General features: G+C 47.3%; 1 protein-coding gene across 2 annotated transcripts in view; it reads right to left on the bottom strand.

Moving 5' to 3' along the window:
- Nucleotides 1–3,033, bottom strand: part of LOC138176162 (solute carrier family 22 member 18-like) — an 11,582-nt gene extending 8,549 nt beyond the window's left edge. The window contains exon 1 of one of the 2 annotated variants that reach the window (XM_069106936.1): nt 2,898–3,033. The gene's annotated coding sequence lies outside the window, so the exon portion shown is untranslated. Of the gene's footprint in view, nt 1–2,845 lie in introns of both variants that reach the window. The other variant, XM_069106937.1, reaches the window with a different exon arrangement.
- Nucleotides 3,034–8,229: the final 5,196 nt, after the last annotated feature.

The following is an 8,229-nucleotide window of genomic DNA, read 5'->3' as shown; positions in this document are numbered from 1 at the left end:
GTGTGTCTGTCTAGGTGTGTGTGTCTGTCTAGGTGTGTGTGCCTGTGTAGGGGTGTGTGTCTGTGTAGGTGTGTGTGTGTGTGTCTGTGTAGGGGTGTGAGTGTCTGTGTAGGTGTGTGTGTCTGTCTAGGTGTGTGTGTGTGGGGGATATCAGGAGGGTTATCCGATCATGGGATGGGACAGGCAGGGGCTCCTCCTTGACTTGGGCAGCAGGCAGCCCAGGGTCCCTTCTCAGACTTAAGTTTTTTAAATGCATAAAATAGATAGTTATCAAAATATTTAAAATACATAATATAAAAAATAACCAAAATATAGGGGAATCAAACATGAGCCAGCCCTGACCGAGTCCCCGGTGTCCTAGGAGAGGGTGAAGGAGCTGGGGGTGGGGGAAAGATTCGACCCCTGTCTCTGGGGGCGGGAGGGCCAGCCGCCCTGGGGAGGAGAGACTCTCCTGACTCAGCTGGGTCCCAGAGCAGAGAGGCAGCGTCGGTCTGGAGGGCAGCCAGTGCGCCCCATCTCGGGACGGGCTGCTTCCAGAGGAAGACCCTTCTGGGGGTCTCTCAGCCTCTCAGCCTTGGCCTGGACCCGCTGAAGTCTGACTTTCTGACCAGGCAGGGCACCACAGGGAGAGAGTGCTGGGCTTGGTGTCAGGAAGACGTGAGTTCCAATCCTACCTCAGAGGCTAAGTCCTTATGCTCTCTGAGCGCTGATTTCCTCATCTGTAAAATGCACTTCCCAGGACTGTTGTGAGGGCTATGGCAAGAGCTCTGCAGACCTTAAAGCACTCAGGGCATTGTCGCGGGTCCCCGATCAATCACGCCATGACGACAACAATCATCCTAGCCCCTAATCGCAGCCGTCCTTCATTACCGTTACTGGGATAAGCCGGCAATGGCTCCCTGGCTGTGGGCTGGCGGGGATGCCCGCCCTCGAGGCCAAGCCACAGGCTGGCAGGGGGGGCTCCGGTCCCGCTTATGCTTGGTGTGAGGAGAGGAGCTAGGGCATCCGCTACAGGGTGGGACCCTCCCTTTCCCTGGGTGGGGAGGCTTCTCAGGCTGAGAGCCCCACAGGGTGCTGGACCCTGTCTTGTGGCCTCGTGACCTGCCTGTGGGTTAGTGTCTGAGAGAAGGAGAGTGGACTCACTCCCCTCCCCCTGGTCAGTCACCATGCCTGAAATCCCACCATTGGATCACAGAGCTTCCGTGTTTGGAGGACCCTCAGAGGTCTCTAGTCTAGCACTTATCTGAACAAGCATCCTCTCCACAGCACCTTCAACAAGGTGTCACCTCTCCTCTGCTTGAATACCTCCAGGGACGGGGAGCTCACTTCCTCCAGAGGCAACCTGCTCCATTTTGGGACTGCTCTGTCCGGGGGAAAGATTATCTTTGCAACAAGCAGAAATTTGCTTCTCTTCCCCTTCTCCAGGCTCTGACTCCAGGCGCAGTAGAACCTGGCTCATCCCTCTTCCGTGGGACTGTCCCAGGCCAAATTCCCAATTCCCTTGGATCTTCACAGGCAGTGAGCTCTCAGGGCCCTTCCCCATTTGGTCTCTTCATGACCACACAGTCAATGTCCTTCTTAAACTGGGCTGCCCCGAACTGAGCACAAGGGGGCCAACCCAGGGCAGAGAGCACTGGAAGTCAGCTCCCTGGGAGGCAGCCTGCCCCCCTGCAGCCCAAGCCTGCATTTGGGGGAGTTCCTTCTAGGTGAAATGAGGATGGGTCTTTGTGCCCAGGAGGAACATTCATCAATTGGCTTCTGGAGAGTAGATGGCAGAGGGCTCCATGTTGGAAACCAGGGTGGGGAGAGCGGCCACAGCTCATTGGCAATCAGATAATGTCAGAACTGGGAGGGAGAGTGAAGGACATCCAGTCCAATGCCTGCATTTTATAGGTGAGGAGACTGAAGCCTAGAGAAGGGAAATGTCTCCCTCACTGAGCTCTCACAAGTGGTAAATATCAGAGATAGGACTTGAACTCAGGGCCTTCTGCTCTTCCCCTTTAAGGGTCAGGTTCTGGCCTCAGCTGGAGCTGAACCAGTTTGGTCCCCAAGCACTGGGAGGGGCCTCCTGGATTCCCTGCTCCAGCCTCCTCAGCTTACCCAGACAATCACCCAGACATTCTCCACCTGGCCGCCTCTAGTAATTCTGGAAATGGCTTTGTTAACAGCTCCAGGGAAATGTGACCTGCTGGTCAGAGTCTAATCCCCTGGCTGGTAGTAGCTGGTCCCTCCTGCCCAGCCCAGCCAGCCTGGTTCAGGGCAGACCCTGGGGGGGGGGCAGCAGACAAGCATGCAGGTGGTGTGGGGTGGACTCAGAAGAAGTCAGTGTCCACATTGTTACAGGTAAGGAAACTGAGGCTCAGAGAGGGGGAATCTGTGACCACCAGGTTCAGAGCAGGGGTAGCCTGGGGGTGACTCTGGCAGCAGGGACCCTCCCCAATGACCATTGGCTGGTTAACCTTAAAACGCCATTGCTGTTACTACAGGGGATCCCAGGATCTTAGCTCTCAAGGCAGAGTGGAACTCAGAGGCCATCTAATTTCACAGAGGGGGAAATTAAGGCACAGTGGTGCCTAGGTCACCTAGATACCAACGCTGGGAATTCAGTTACCCTCCTCTGATGCCAGAGCCAACATTTGTTCCCTAGAACCACATGAAAGAGAATGAAGCATTAGTGACTGTCCCCCTCCCCCAAACTGAGGCCCTAATGTCCTTCTGATCCTGGGCCTCCTGAGGGCTACCCCAGTGCCCAGCAGAGCCCTTCAGGCTCCAAAGGGAGGCAGGCAGGGGGATGCTGATGGACCCTTTGAAAAGTGTCAGCCACTCACGGATAGTCTCTACACACCTGCACCATGGTCTGGAGTCCCCAGTCAGCTGCCCCCGACTGGCCCGCTCACCTGTGGCAGGTGGGGCCACTCCAGGATGGCCCTGAATGGAGGGAAGCCTGTCGGTCTAAGCAGGAAGCCAGAGCTCCTTTCTCGGGTTTTGTCTCTTCTGGGAAATGAACACGTGGGTTGGGTAACTTCCTGAATCTTGGTAGTGGGGGAAAACTGGCAAAGCAGCTTCACCGGTTTGGGCCCCATGACTCATTGGGCCCAGGGCGCTGGTTTATCAGGATCTCATGATCTGAGCTGAGAACAGGAACAGAGTCATTCCATACAACGGGATGAAATGCCCGACCATCAGGGCCTTCGGAGATCAGGGGCGGAGATCCACAGGCCTGTGGGATCAGGGGAGCACAGGCCCCAGACTGGGCTTGGAGGGACCTGGGACACACTGCCCAAGCCCTAGCTGTGCCTGGCAGGGTTAATTCAATTCAATTCCAAGGCATTTCTAGAATGTGTGTTAGGCATGGTGAGCAGGGATGAGTACACAGAGTATAGGGAGACAGAAATGAAAGTCTTTGCCCTCTGGAAATGTCTTTGTATGCCCAGCATGCAGCATGGTATGCAGTATGCAGTAGGCACCTACTAAGTTGGACTGAAACGTCATTTCCTTTGGGTGGCATTCTTAGGCCCAGTATGCACTAATTCAACAGTTAACACATGAAAACCTCTCAGATTGGAGGCACTGAATGTGCGCATACCAAGTAAGAAACCACCTGCAAGTCCGGCAGTTGCTTCTGGCATCATAGTTTTGAAAGAGCAGGGCCAAGGTGGGCTGCCCTCAGCTCCCATCCTGGAATCTTCCAGAAGAGACACTGGGCTGGTGGTCATGTTTGCAGCGATCAATCAGCTCTGGTCGTCTTTCAAGAAAAAAATGATTTTATTTTTAGCATTCTCTTCAAATTTTGAGTTTCCAAATTCCCTCCCTCCCACCCTTTCCCCCACCCACTGTAGCGGCAAGCACCCCAAGCATCCTCAGGGTTGCTGCCAACACAGGTTCTTAGATCTGCTTTGATAAAGGAAAGCAACTCAAAATGGGTTAACAAGCTTACTTTAATCAGTCAGACATATATCGTTTACCTCGTTCAGGGGAAAAAGGTCAGCACCCTGAACTTCAGAATATACAGACAGAATTATCAAGACAGAAACAGATCAAGTAGACAGATTTCAAATTGTCCAACCATTACATCCATACCCAATCAACATCTGGATTTCAACATCTGGGTTTCAAAGCCCGGGGGCTCTGGACAACAGCTAGCCCAGAGTTTCATCAAATCACAGAACACTTCTCAAAGTGAGCCCCAAAACAAAGCTACACATCAGGGCTTATATCGCCTTCTCCTGGCTCAGAGAATGTAACAATCTTATTGACTCACTGGCCAATCAAGAAGTAGCTACTGAAAAACAAGCCTCCTACCCCAGGCTCCAGGTGCACTTTAGCCTAGGGGCAGGGAAGATCTTCAAAATTTACATTCCCATTACATTTGGCCCCAAGATCTTTCATGCCCATAGCATAAACAGTTTACTTTTGAATTAGCATTAACCATCATAGGTCACATTTGCAAGATACATAACTGAAGTTACCAAAGTTAAACAAACACAAAGTACTTTGCATTACCACTTCAATTCAAAACAAGAGTCCAAATAAAGTTCTCTTGGGAGAAGGCGGGGAGGGGTGTCCTTCCCCTCACACAGCTCCAGCCCCTGCTTCCAAGTACAGAGAGGGGGCTGAGCAACAAAACCAACAAGGTGGGGTCCCTGGGAATGCAAGGCCCTTCATCCCACCCACCATAGTCACAAGTCCATCCTCCCCCTGGGTCCCAAACTGTGGGATGCAGCCAGGAAACACTCAGTGCCCCTGCTTTGCTGCTCAGTTCTTATCTTTTCTTGTGGCTGAATTCCGAACTCCTGGGTTCCTTCTCCTCCCGCAGGCGGCAGCCGCTCCTGGCTTCTGCCCAGGTCCCGATGCAGGCAGCTCACCATTCCTGCTCTCAGCTCAGTGAAGTCTGCATGCAGGCCATTCTTCTTTCCTGCTCCATGGCTCCACAGTGTCACAGCTACCACAACTGGGAAACAAACAATTATCCCAGCCCCCATACTTTCCTTTTACTCTGCAGATCCTGTTCGTGACGCCATTTTGTAGCAGCAAGCACCCCAAGCGTCCTCAGGGTTTGCTGCCAATACAGATTCTTGGATCTGCTTTGATAAAGGAAAGCAACTCAAAATGGGTTAACAAGCTTACTTTAATCAGTCAAACATATATCGTTTACCTCGTTCAGGGGAAAAAGGTCAGCACCCCGAACTTCAGAGTGTACAGACAGAATTATCAAGACAGAGAAACAGATCAAGTAGACAACTTTCCAAACTGTCCAACCATTACATCCATACCAAACAACATCTGGGTTTCAACATCTGGGTTTTTCAAAGCCGGGGGGGCTCTGGACAACGGCTTCCCAGAATCCAGATCAAATCACAGAACACTTCTCAAAGTGAGCCCCAAAACAAAGCTACACATCAGGGCTTATATAGGTAACAATCTTATTGACTCACTGGCTAATCAAGAAGTATCTACTGAAAAAAAAAGCCTCCCACCCCAGGCTCCAGGTGCACTTTAGCCTAGGGGCAGGGAAGATCTTTAAAATTTACATTCCCATTACACCCACCAAGAAGGGGAGCACAGGATATCAGTTAGACATACAAAACCTATTTCCATACCAGCCACATCATGACAAAAGCAAGAAAAAGAAAGTGAGGAACTTGTCCTTCAGTTGGCACTCAGGGCTCATCAGCTCTCTCTCTCTCTGAAGAGGAAGAGCAATTTCTCATCATGACTCCTTTGGAATTGTCTTGGAACGTTGTATTGCTCAGAGTAGCCAAGGCTTCCACAGTGGGTCAGCACCGCAATATGGCTGTTGCCGTGCCCAACCATCTCCCTGTTCTTCTTACTTCACTTGGCATCTGTTCATGTAGATCTTGTCATGTTTTTCTGAAACAATCCCCCTCGTCATTTCTTATAGCACAATAGTATTCATCACAATCATATACCACAACTTGTGCAGCCACCCCTCAATGGATGGGCATCCCTGCAGTTTCCAATTCTTTGCCACCACAAAAAGTAATACTATCAACATTTTTGTACATATGGGTCCTTTCACATTTCCTTTGGTCTCTTTAGGATACAGACCTAGGAATGGTATTGCTTTGTCAAAGAGTATGCACAATCTGATAGCTTTTGGGGCATATTTCAGTTCACAACTCTACCAACAGTGCATTATTCCCCCCCCCCCCCAGTGTCCCTATTTTTCCCACATCCCCTCTAGCATCTGTCATTTCTCATGGGTGTGAGGTGGTACCTCAGAGTTGTTTTAATTGACATTTCTATAATCAAGAATGATTTAAAGCATTTTTTTATGTGACTATTGATAGCTTTGATTTCTTCCTCTAAAAACTACCTTAAAACTGTTCATATCCTTTGACCATTTATCAATTGGGGAATGGCTTTTATTTTTATAAATTTGATTCAGTTCTACACTAAATATATATTTGAGAAATGAGGCCTCTATCAGAGAAACTTGCTGTAAATTTTCTTGTATTACTTCATTGTCTAGGATACCCTTTAGCAAAACATAGTTTCCTTGATTGTCTCTTTTATTTAGATCTGTTTTTGCTTTTGCTTTGCCTGAGATCGTGATTGCTATTCCTGTTTTTTTTTCACTTGAGCAGAAGCTTATTATATTCTGCTCCAGCCTTTTACCTTTACTCTCCATGTATCTCTCTGCTTCAGATGTGTTTCTTGTAAACAACACATTCTGATTTTTAATCCACTCTGCTATCTGCTTCCATTTTATGGGTGAGTTCATCCCATTCATGTTCACAGGTATGATTACTAACTAACTAACTAACCCTCCATCCTATTTCCCCCCTCCCCTGTTTATCCTTCTCTCTCTCCTTTAACCCCATCCCTCCTCAAAAGTGTTTTGCTTCTGACCACCTCAGCCCACCCCTCCTTCTACCAGTTCCCCACCACCCTTATTTTTATACCCCTTTCTTTTTGCTTCCCAGTGGGGTAAGATAGATTTCGATACCTCTCAGAGTGTGTATGTTATTTCCTCTTTAGCCAATTCCAATGACAGTAAGGTTTTCAAGTGTTTCCCACCATCCTCCATCTTTCCCTCCACTGAAAAGTTCTTTCTTGCCTCTTTATTCGACCTCTCCCCCCTCCTCCCAGTGCATCGTTCTTTCTCATTCCTTATTTTTTTTTTTGCATGCCAACACATTATAGTCAACTTCCGTCTATGTACTCTATGTCCATTCCTTTTAACTGCCCTAAAGATGACCAAGTTCTTAGGAGTTAACAAGTACCATTTACCCAGTTTAACTTTATGTTATGTGTCCTTTATGATTCCCCTTTTTACCTTTTTTGTGATTCTCATGAGCCTTGTATTTGAAAGTCAGATTTTCTATTCAGTTCTTTTCATCAGGAGTGCTTGCAAGTCCTCTATTTCATTAAATATCTGTTTTCCCTCTGAAGGATTATACTCAGTTTTTCTAAGCAGGTAATTCTTGGTTGGAATCCTAGCTCCCTTGCCTTCTGGAATATAATATTCCAAGCCCTCTGATCCTTTAATGTAGAAGCTGTTACATCTTGTCTTATCTGATTGTGGCTCCACACTATTGAAACTGTGTTTTTTTTTCTGGCTGCTTGCAGTATTTTCTCCTTAATCTGAGAGCTCTTGAATTTGGCTATAATATTCCTAAGAGTTTTCATTTTGGGATCTCTTTCAGAAGGTGATCTTTGAATTCTTTCCATTTCTATTTTACCCTCTGCTTCTAGGATATCAGGGCAGTTTTCCTTGATAATTTCTTGAAATAATGATGTGTATGGAATTTTAAAAATTATAGCTTTCAAATAGTCTAATAATTTTAAAATTATCTCTCCTCAATTTATTTTCCAGGTTAGTTATTTTTATAATGAGTTATTTCAAATTTTCTTCTATTTTTTCATTCTTTTGTTTGATACATTCTTGATGTCTCATTTGTTTCTACTTGCCCAATTGCAGTTTTTAGGTAGTTATTTTTTTTTCAGTGAACTTTTTGCACATCTTTTTCCATTTGGCCAATTCTGTTTTTTTTTTAAGGTATTTTCTTCTGTATTTTTCTTGTGCCTCCTTTACCAAATTGTTATCTTTTTCATGTTTTTCTTGCATTAATCTCATTGCTTTTCTAAATTTTCCCTCTGCCTCTCTTATTTGATTTTGAAACTCTTTTTTGAGTTCTTCTAGGAATTTTTTGGGGTGGGGGTGCTGAGACCAATTTACATTTTTCTCTAAGGCTGTGCATGTAG

This window comes from Petaurus breviceps, unplaced genomic scaffold, assembly GCF_028583685.1.
Source record: "Petaurus breviceps papuanus isolate PSGF00001 unplaced genomic scaffold, PetGlider_PUasm1.0 82804, whole genome shotgun sequence".
NCBI lineage: Eukaryota > Metazoa > Chordata > Mammalia > Diprotodontia > Petauridae > Petaurus > Petaurus breviceps.
This window is presented reverse-complemented; position numbering and strand designations above follow the sequence as displayed.